Source organism: Condylura cristata, unplaced genomic scaffold (genome assembly GCF_000260355.1).
Source record: "Condylura cristata isolate star-nosed mole 26May11 unplaced genomic scaffold, ConCri1.0 scaffold00007, whole genome shotgun sequence".
NCBI classification, from domain to species: domain Eukaryota; kingdom Metazoa; phylum Chordata; class Mammalia; order Eulipotyphla; family Talpidae; genus Condylura; species Condylura cristata.
This window is the reverse complement of record NW_004567108.1, coordinates 6,731,446-6,743,052: the sequence shown is the minus strand read 5'-3', so window position 1 is coordinate 6,743,052 and position 11,607 is coordinate 6,731,446. Positions and strand designations below refer to the sequence as shown.

General features: G+C 43.1%; 1 pseudogene; it reads right to left on the bottom strand.

Annotated features, from left to right (window-relative positions):
- Positions 1–915: 915 nt before the first annotated feature.
- LOC101634532 lies at positions 916–1,500 on the bottom strand (annotated as a pseudogene).
- Between the last annotated feature and the right edge of the window lie 10,107 nt (positions 1,501–11,607).

Here is an 11,607-nt window from a genome sequence, read left to right as displayed (position 1 = left end):
GATCTTTCGTATATGGACTGGAATCACCAGCGTGTCCACAAATGTGTAGGCTAAATTGTTGATCCTCTACAAGCATGCTAATACACGGGTTTTAGCAAACATGTGGCAATTTGTCCACGATAGATGACCTGATGTTTCGATCTTTCGTATATGGACTGGAATCACCAGCGTGTCCACAAATGTGTAGGCTAAATTGTTGATCCTCTACAAGCATGCTAATACACGGGTTTTAGCAAACATTCACACTGTCCAGCCTCCCCTAAGCAATGGAAGTGATATAGTCAGGACCTTAGGGGGTTCAGCTATTTCTCACTAATCTTTGAGTGGGTCTGGACTAGGAGTGTATCCAATGGGGTCAGTTTCACTCAATGACTTAAAGGTGGAAATCTATAAAAATGAAAGCAGTCACTTGAACCAAAAGGATTTCAATTTTATTTTTATTTTGGTGAAAGAAAAGAGTTTCAGATCACCTGTGGGACAAGCCTTACAGATGACATATCAATGCCTCCCTGCCCACCTACCCCTACCTCCAGTCTCCATATTCACCAAGGACGTTTCTGGTGGTTTAACTTAGCTCCACCCATATGCAGAAAACCAGAGTTCTAGCATCTTCCCTGTGCAGGGGGAAAGACAGGAAGCTTCCTGCATCCAACCAATACGGAAGAGCGAACAGCCTCAACATTCCCGAAGACGATCTCAACATGATGCCCTTAGAGGTGACCATGCAGACTCAAGGTCAACAGGAATCAAGGGGCACGGTCCCACTCCCAGCCCCCTTTGGAGTTTGGGGAAAGAAGTGGAAATTCTGAATCAACAATAACGACAACAGAGACAACCCAGAAATCTGCCCAGTTTCAGGGACCAGAAGGCAGGCGTTCCCTGGTGTGCTGGGCAGCAGAGCTCTGATGGAAGGAACTAGAAGAATAGCACCTTCTTGAAGTTGGTTCTGGGCAACTGGCCCTTGGCACGCAACCTGCGCACAGCCTCCCTCAGGTGCTTGGGCTTCAGGGGGGGCTGCTCCCCCCACTTCTCACACACGTCCAGCGCCGCCTCTACCACCTCCCCGACGAAGACCTTGGTGATGCCCGCCATGGCAATGACCGTGTTCTGGGCCACCCGGGAGCCGCAGGCGCCCTCCATCAGCCTCTTCACGGCCTCCCTGGGCAAGGCCGACCTGCGGTACAGCTCATAGCGGCTCAGCTGCTCCGGGCTCAGGGCTGCCACCAGCACCTTCATCCTGTCCATCTCGTCCTCGTCAGTGTTCACGGGTTGCTTCTCCGGCCTGCCATCCCTCTTCAGCCTTTTGGCTATAGGAGGACAGGAAGGGGAGTCACCTGCTTCCCCAGTCCTGAGCGCTGAGACACCAGGCCCTCGCCACTGGCGTCCCGAGATGCCCTCTCCGGTGCCCAGGCACGTGGCAGCAGCCGAGGCAGCAGGCCTGGTGCTGGGCACACCTATGACACCGTCTTCCTCTGCTGGCGACCTGCGGGCATTAGGCATCCTAGTGCAGCGGGAAGGTGGACAGACCTGAGGGTCAGATTTGCTGCCAGGTCCAAATGGCCTCACGCCAAAACACACAAACACAAGTGAGCTCCTCCACCACGCCCAGTCACTTGTGTTTGGAGACGAGTTACCACTGTAAGTGTAAGCACACCCAAAGTCCGCAAATTACGAGTAACCCACGACTGGCTGATGGGTGGTCTGTGGGTCAGAGATCTCGCTTCAGCTCCCTCCCGCCAAGTCAAAGCTCAGAGGTGGGGTCTGTGTGCCTTGTGGCAGTGCTGGCAGGCCCTTATATAGTGCTCAGCTGATGGGATTAACCCACCCTCTCAACCTCGTGGGCCCGCCCCGCCCTGCCCCCCTGGCTCCCAGTGGACATACGGTCCCCTGGGGTGTGGTGGTCCACCCAGTCGGCTCCACCCACATGAGGAGAGATACAGGGTCCTGTTCGTCAGGGTCCAGGCCAGGTGGGCCTCTGAGCATTCTATGGGCTGCATGGTCTCTGAGAGGGACTTCAGCAGTAATGTCAAAATAATGCATGCCTATAAGAGCTGCATTTTCAGCCTTCAAGATTTGCAAGTTATTCTGCAAATAATAACTTGAGTGATTATTCTGCAGGTCTTCCCTGCCCTACGAGCAGGCTCAAGGTTAACCAACTAGCAGGCTCAAGGACGCCAGGGCAAGCCGTGTGGTCAGATAGCTCAGGGTAGAAGGTGAGCCAGCTGACTGGAGTCAGCCTGCTGGTTCTTGTGGCTGAAGGCAGGTAGTAAATTAGCCCTGGGGATATTTATTTCATCTGTATGGTAAATGCCAGCCTCTCTACTTCTGTCTTCTACAATAACTTTCCTTTCAATTCTACTATCAAATAAGTTATATTTCAATTAACAACCAAAAAAAACCCCAAAAATGGCAACTCAGCACTGGTTGAAGCTAAACTGGAATTCAACCCCAAGTTTTTCAACAAGACTAGGAAAATTTAAATTACTTTTTTCATGCTAATTTCTTATCTAAAATTATTGAGGAAAATGTCATCATGTAGATTTGTATGTTAATATGCAAATTAACAAAAGCCAGCTGGGTGGAAAAACCTCCTCCCAAAAGTTCAATAGTGCTGCTGTGAATTGCAATGCAGAATGTATACCGGAGACTTCAAAACCAACGCACAAGCTAGATCAAGTAGAATAACAAGCAGGACAAACATCTTTACTACGACCTACAAAAATGACAGAGAAAACAGCTCATGATAAAAGCTACCAAATATGGTCCGTATAGTGGCAAAAAGATGAGACTGACTTAAAAATGTGAGAAGAATAGTGTATCCTGTGCTTCTCCAGCTGAGGCCAAGTGCAGTCACGCATCTTGGCTTATGGAAGTTTCGGGTGTTCATCGTTGAGCACCAACATGCTTATAGTCTGCATTAAAGTCGCTGCTAAACTGCAAATAACCCTGTGCCTCTGTATAAGTGGAGGGAAAACGTCAGCTCCTGACTCCACACAGCAAACCCGTCCAGATACTCCTGCATACATATACCAAGATGCCGATGGACAAAACCAAATTCACAGGCCAATCAATAGCAAAACAAACACCCATCAGTACAGATAATTTTACATTTGCATTCATCACAGGCGACAGGCAGGGCACCAAGCTCATGGTTGCTCTCAGCAGTTGCCAGAGATTTCACCACCAGTCAGAACAGCTTAGTGCTCAGCCTGAGAATGATCCACAGATCAAAGTGGAACTGCTCACAAACACCCCATGATTGTTTCATCTATTGCTCCTAAGCCCTAAGCAATGGCCAGCCAGCAAACTGTCTTTGTTGGGGGGCTTAGCTGCCCCCCCCTTTTTTTTTAACCATAGCAACCCTTACTACAGTAAACCACAGCAGTACCATTCTGGAGAAAAAGTGCTCAAATGTGGGCAATTATTGGCGCCAGCATCACTTCCTGGATGAAAACATAGAATGGGGTCACGAGATTTCCCAACAAAGATGTCTGGGTCCTCCTGACACAAAGAGTTAGATGCAACTTACGGGCTATTTAGTAAGTTTTACCACTGTTCATTTCTTCTGTCTATATCAAACCACAGCAAACTGCAGTTTTCTCTGGTGAACTGAACTTCCACCAGAGCCCACTGGATCTCTATGGGTCTGTGTGTGACGTTATTCACTGAAATAGATGCAATTAGAAACGTGCAAATGATTGCTTCACTTTTGATATTTGCATCTATCCTTATTTTAGCAATTGCTCTTCTCTCTTGACTGTAAACACCTCCCCCCCCCCCAAAAAATGGGTATTTTGAACAGGAAATTAATTTGATAGTCATAAAAGTTTAGGGTACAAAGGCCCTTGCTGCTAAATTTTGCAGTTGAGAGACCCAGGTAACACGAATCAGAATAAGGTCTGCACCTAGGTTCGTGGGCTCTGCATCGAAATCCCATTCTTCCACAGGGTGCTGCTCCTTTTGACAAGATCAACACCCATAAAAACTGCCGAGGATTGGTCAAAAGACATCGAGTGACTTCCCACGGGAGACTAAGCTTTTATTCTAGTTACTGGTATTGGCTTTTTATTTTAATCTATATTGATGAACAAAATTAAAAAGGATTCCAGTAGCTTTTGGAAATGTGCCTGTTTCTAAACACAAAGCAAGTCCATTTGTAGAGAGTTCTGGTTAGAGGTGCATTTCAATAACCAGGCACATGCAGAAACAGCATTGCTCGCGTGGATAACAGCCATCAGACCCCTTATAATGGGCTGGCCTGTACAAAGCTAGTTTAAAATAGTCAAAGGGGGCCCTCCCTGGTGGCGCAGCGGGTTAAAGCACTGCACTGAGAAACTAAAGCCACTTCCGCATGAGTTCGATCCCCGCCTGCCCCGGAGGTGACCACATGGCGTGGCAGACCTCTCCTGACCCGCCCGCTGCTCCCCTCAGCAGTGTACTTCATCGATCTGCCTGTTCTGCTTCCCGCTCTGTCTCTGGTGAATCCTCTCACCCTCCGTATCTCTGGCCTGTACCCCAGTTCTGTATGAATAGATAAATAAATCTTTAAAAAAAAAAAATAGTCAAAGGGCTCCCTGGTGGTGCAAAGGTTTAAGTCTCAGCACTGTGAAGCACAAGATCAATCCCCAGACAGGGAGCTGACCCACATGGTGCAGCGGAACTCTCCTGTCTCCCTGCTGCTCCCCTCAGCAGTGGATTTCAGTGGACCTGACTGTTCTGCTCCCCACTCTGTCTCTGGGGAATCCTCTCACCATCTTCCCTCGCACCTCTGGCCTAGACCCCAGTTCTTGTAAAATAAATAAATAAAATGAATCTTTAAAAAAAAAATAGTCAAGAAGTTTCTTTCATTGTTAATCATGAAGACATGACAATAATGAATACATAAAGCATTTTTTCCATTCTGTAAAGAAAAAAGTTAAATGAGTATGAACTTGACCTGCTTGCAGGATTTAGTATCACAGGAAATGTGGCATAACACATTGGCTTTCTACCTTAGCTGAACATTTGAAATTTCTGGGGAACTTTTAAAAATCTCAGTAGCCAGGCTACAATAAAGATCAGTTAGAAAAGAAAAATCTGTGTCATTAGAACCACGGCATTGGCATTTTAAGGTTCCCAAAGACATTCCTACCCAGATAAATTCAGGAATCATTGGGATAGTTAAAAAAACAAATTTTATTTCCACCTAGATGGCACTGGAGCTTGAGTCTGACCCTCACATTGCAGCAAGGAGGTTCTTATCATTCCATACTTCCATTTCCTCTGTAAAATAATGATGAAGAAAATGGGGTGTATTTGGTGTAATGAAAGGCGACTCCCTCTTGTAACTTCTTATGTAAGCCTGCTTTTCACTTTGTCAAGTTACAGCTCAATTTTCCTGTTTCAGCTATTCATATAACATGAATTGTTTCTGTCAGCAGAGCTCATTCTTGGCATGATTTTAGCATTCACTGGTTCCTAGAAATCGGGAGTGGATTTGTACAGTTATGAATGATTAAGGACATTCGCAACGCAAAGAATAAAGAGAGACTTCTTAACATTTCGTCTTCCACTTCTATCTATTTTGTTTCTCTTTTCCTCTTCTCCACGCCCAGAAAGGATAGCAGTTAGACAGGGAATCACCTGTCAAAACAAAAATTGTGCTTTACTGACCTGGCTTGGGTATATGGGGTCAGGTTGGACACTGAAATTTATAATGCATATAGCTCTGATCATTAATTTAGGAGAAAGAGACAAAGTTAGTGGCTCTCTGTACCAAGGGCAACTCTAGAATCCTCCCCTCCCATCACTTTCTGGAAACTTTCTCTTTGCTTTGCCTATAGTCCTTGCTGTTATTAATACTGCCTCTTTATTCCCTGGGTGCTACAATGGGATTAATCACCAAAATTAAATTAAATTAAATCAAAAAAGTAACAGTCTTCTATTTCTAAAGTCTTGTCTTGAGTCCTTTCAAGAATTATTTTACATGACTGTATCTAGTCTGGTCAAGAAAAAAAAAAATCTTCTTGTCCCTGGGAATAATTTGAAACTTAAACTCATTTTCTACTCAAAATAATCACTGCTGCAATTTCGAGAGCATTTCTGAATCTTTGCTTATTCTCTCCTACCCACATTTACCCCATGCTGTGTTTCCTTGCACACCCAAACACGTCCTCACATTGTGTTTAGAACAGAACAAAACGAAAATAGTCTTTTGAAAGAACACAATAGCCAGCCCAACAAACCACAAGTCACAAATAGGAGAGGAGGAGAAACTTTAGACTTTATTTCTGTCTAGCAACTTGAGTCAGTGTCCACCCCTTCCCCTCAAAAAAACAGTCGTTAGTCTGGAATTTTTAGAATTCTATTACCTACTAAAATTGTCCCAAATAGTAGGTGTCTAGTAAGCTACCAAATTAATTTATTTTCATCCAGTTAAGGGGTTTTAACCAACATTTACATCACCATACCATCAATCACAACTTTTAGGTCCTTCTGGTGGCACAAGGGGTTAAGTCTCAGCACTATGAAGCTGTCCACAGCCACTGCAGCATGAGTTCAATCCCTGGCCAGGAGCTGACCCTCAGGGCACAGCAGACCGCTCCTGTCTCACCCACGGCTCCCCTCAGCAGTGTATTTCAGTAGATCTGCCTGTTCTGCAACCTACTGTGGCTCAGGTGAATCCTCTCACCCATCTCCTACCTCTATACCTGTGGCTTACTCCCCAGCTCTGGTATGCATAAATTAATTAATTAATTAACTTCATGCGAACTGTCCACTTGGCCATTATCAGTGACCACAAACTCACTTAAATATTTTAATGACAAGCCATCACCTCAGGGTTGTATGATCCTCTCTTACATCCCTCCATTGTCGTCTATGTTGAGGTTGAATTTACCTCAACATTCACTATTTTTAATTCATATTAAAGAGTTGACTCTTCACTGTAAAGTCAAAGTTAGCAACCAAAGATGATTTATGCTATATGAAACACTGTGAAATGTGGCAGATATTTAGTTAGCATTTATCAATGAATGAACTGATGAATAAATTAACTAGCAAATGCTCCAACTTTCATTGCTAAGGACTGAGGTTTGGAGAACTCACACCTTTTACTTTAATGTTATCTTTTCTATATAGGAAAGTTGCTTTACGACACTGTATATGATTTAGGGGTATAAGTTCATGCCTCATTGCACATATGTTACCACATCACACCCCACCAAAGAATCCAAAATCCTCCTCGATAGCCTGCTAGCCCCCTCCCTTCCCTTCTCCTCAGTCCCACCCTCTGATGGTTTCATTTCTGCAGTCAGATTTCTAAGACTTGTGTTTTAGTTTAGTCTTAGTTTCTTCATTTTCTACATATGAGTGACATCATCAAGTGTTTGTCTTTCTTTCCTGACTTATTTCTCTCAGCATCATGCCTTCCAGGACCATTCATGCTGTTGCAAGTGGCGAGACAGCACCATATTTTTTTTTTATAGCCAAGTAAGATTTCGCCGGGTAGACATATACACCACATCTTCTTAACCCTCTCCTCTCATTGTTTCCAAATGTGACTTGTAAATAGTGCCTCAATGATCACAGATGTGCGTGGAGCCCTTCTAATTAGCAGTCTTGGGCTGATACATAAGAGCGGAATTGCTGCATCATAGGGTGTAATTGTTGGGAGTGACCAAAGAGTTACTGACAAGAACTGAATTAGGGTGGTAATGAATTGAGCCTTGCAGCCAAGCTTGATAAGGTGGTAATAAGCTGACCTTGCATCCAGGATGGGACTAGCTGAAGGTGATAATGAACTGGGCCTCACATCAAGGACACAGTGATGAGTCACCCCTTTGAAATCTGAGCTTAGGACCTATGTAGGAGACCCTTCCACCTTATTGAGTTGGCAGTAGCTGCAGACCCCACTCTAGGGGCTCCGTCTCAGCTGCTGCCCTGGAGCAATACATCTGCTTGCTCCGCCTTTCTGCCTACTGTCTTGCGGGCAGTCACTGAAGTTGGGACCAAACAGTGATCTATAATGCAAATTAGCAAGGGTGATTCTCAAAAAGATCCCCACTCCAAGCATGGGGTACCTCAAAAGTTGACCCGTTCTTAAAACCAAAACCCACCAGCTGCCCCATTAAGTCAATTATTTTTATTTTATCTTATATTGCTGTTTCACCACATCTGATATCTAGGAAGTCATGAGCCATGTAATAATATTCTCCAAGAAAGGTTATGATAGATGTCTGTGAGTAGAGCAGGCCCCCTGAGAATCTCACTCCTGAAATTCTGATTATTGGTAACTTTTTGTAGTATGTGATTTTTGAAAAAGGCACAGCAATTGCTCCACACTTAATGCTGAAGGGTAGGTGGCAAGTTGATTAAAGTTTTTCTCGACTTCACTTTGATCACCCACTTCATAACAAAAGATGGGCGTGACTGTGAAAATGGCTTGGGAAATGCAGGCAGACAGCTGGGCATGGGTCACTGGTCTTGAAGTGTGCCTACCTGAGCACTTCCAGAGGCCCAAGAGGAGAGAGAGAGAGAGAATGCAGGCTAATCAGAGCGACCGGCATTACTTTACATGTTAGAGTTGCTTTGTATTTTCTCCTTCCAATGAGAGGTAGCAGGTTGAGAGGGGAACGGTGTAAACTTCCTTGACAACTGACTTTGGGCTTTCGATTTTATTGTTTTCCTGACTCTGAAATGTTTCTCCCTTTTTAACAAATGCAGACAAATAATTGATCTTCATCCAAATGTTTTGAAATAATGTTTGCCTTCCGAATGGATGAGAGAAGCGAGAAAATAACTTGTTTGATACATCAGAAGTCATTTGACAAATGGAACAATGTTTTCTCAATTCATTGCTTCAGCTCTGTTTCATGTTTGGGACAGGAACATGCAGCCAGTGGCTTGTCCTTTGTGTCTAGCTATCACTATGAGGAAGTTGCTTTGTGAGTTTTGTTCTCGTTGCAGTCCTTGAAAGATTTCAAGACAAAATGACCCATGTGATTGATTTAATACTGCCCACACACATGCACTCTTCAAAATTCATCCTTGGATTTTTGAGAGTCAAAAGTACAGAGTCAGATGAAAAATGCTTGAAAAAGGCTTCCCCGGAAAACATATCAATCATTGAGAGAAGGAAAAACTCTAAAATCCAACATCATAATTAATATGAACATGTAAGTAGACATTTTATATATAACTCATCGCTTGATTATACAAATATCATTTTTCATTGCTTCAATGATTAGTTTGTACATTCTAGTATGCTAATACCTGTCATCTTTTCCTGTATGTGATTTTTTTTCTGTAAGACAATCTTTATATGTTTCTAATTCCCACTACTTATCCCATTTATATGAGGTCATGAGTATATTATTCATCTTTCTGCTCCAAGGGTTATGGAGGAGGAGGAAGACCAGACAGAGGAACTCTAAAACAGCAAACATAAATCAAAGCACAGACTTGTGGGGAAAAGTCTAATATTAATGCTTAATATGACTGCAAAAGGAAATAAAATTGGAAGCTAACAAAACAACCTCAGCAGGAATTATTCCTGAAGTGTCCCAGTGTAAAGATGTTTTACCTATCACGAAAATACTTTTAGATTCAAAGGGGTATAGGATTCCTTCGGGGGTGATGAAAATGTATTCTCACTTATGATGTTGGTATTATAGGTTTAACTGCCAATACTCATAACTCTATGCATTTTAAAGGATGCATTCTATTACACATAAACAATGCCTCCATAAATTGACTACAAAGTCAAAAATAAATCGTTTATTTAAAGTACTTAGGTAAGGTAAAGTGTACTGAAAATAAATCATCTGTGAATAACTGTCAGCTTTCATATTTCCACAAAATCATTCTTTTGAATGTTTTTTTATACTCCAGGATTTCTCAGAAACACTTTTCAAATTATGATCTATAATAACATGAAGAATCACAGGCGAACATCCCTTTGAACTCACAAGAAGTTGAATGCTACAATTTTTCCTTTTGTTATTCAGTCTACAACTTAGTTTTACCCCATTAATGCTGGAAAAATTGAACCAATTTGTATTTTACAGCTAATGTCGAGTCTGTAGGTTGGGTAAGAATCAGACGCATGGTAATTGTCAAGAACTATGGAAGATCTGAGATTTCACCTTCCTTGCAAGTTACAAATTAGCTGGCAAAGCCTCATGGCTACTAGTTGGAGAACTTAGACCCCTGAAAAGAGACAAAGAACAGTTCGGTAGTCACAGCCAGAGCAGTGGCCAGAGTATCAATTCCCCAGGCTCCATTTTTTAAAATATGCCAGTGGGCCAAGTGACATCTGCCTGGGTGGGGGATAGCAGAGATCCCTCAATTTACAGAGGCCAAGTCCTTTCTAATGAGCCATAAGCTGCCTGACCTCACTTCCTGTTCTGTCCTAACATGCCCGTGATGAGACAGTGCAGAATGAAGGGTGATCCATTTCTCAGATCAAGACAAGCAGAAATGCTGATTCGTGGAGCATTATCTTCCAACCATAAAAATTTGGTTGCTGGAGGAATCAACTTGTTCAAGGTCACTATAACACTTTTAATATTTATTATTAACCCCTGGTTCTCCCAAGTCCAATCCTATATAAACAATTTTATAGAGAAGCATATATTTTTGTGTTCAATTTGAGTCAGAATACCAAATACAACACCCCAACCTTTATAGTAATCATCAGAAAACAGATGTGGCAAAAACTGGCCTCGAGGTGTGGAAGCACAAGAAATAGCCTTGGGAATCAACTGTGTAATCGATGGCAATGGCTCAATGGTTTCAAACAGGGAGTTGGTGGCCCATGTCATCCATCTCTTATTCATCAGAGTAATAATAGTCTGCAAACCCACTGCTCACTCACAAAGAACACTTCATCTAATGTTAAAGGACCTGAAATTGGGAAGTCTTGTTTGACTTCCAGCGTACTGGTATTTAGAAATAACATGCCCATGTGCTCTATTTCAAAAGAATTATGCCACCTTCTCCTCCCACCCCCATGATAACTGAGCTCCGAATTCTGTACATCACCCCACGGAAACCTCCTTTCTCAACTGGTATCAGCTGCCCACCCCCTTTATTTCGCTTGTACCATATCTGCTCGTGAGCAGAGACCAACCCTTTTATCTGAGTATCAACAGCACTTCCCACAATGGCAGACACATAATAGCTATACAATAACATGTTGTGGAATGAATATCTACTGTTTTCAACATCAAAAAAACAATGAACAAAGAAAAGGGGGAAAGGTAGATTTTGTTGGCAATCATGGGTTCTCCTACAGTGACTTCAAACAGTTCAATATCTTCAGGTTCATTCCAACTCCTCTCCTCCAGAGAAAGGATATTTATTTATTTATTTATTTATTTATTTATTCCAGCTGTGGGCTTCTGGATTTTGCCTGGATGTTGCAGATCCCTGTGAAACAGCGCGAATTCTCAGAGTACTTTTTCACAGACCAAGCCTGCTCTCCTCTCTTCCTTTCTCCTCTCGAAAACTACCAACCCTTCCCCCTGGAATTATACCATCATCCCTTCTTCACTGCAAGCCTGGCTCTGAAAATGGATATAGTTCTCCATCTTCCCCTCCCTTCCAATACACAAATCATTTCTGTCT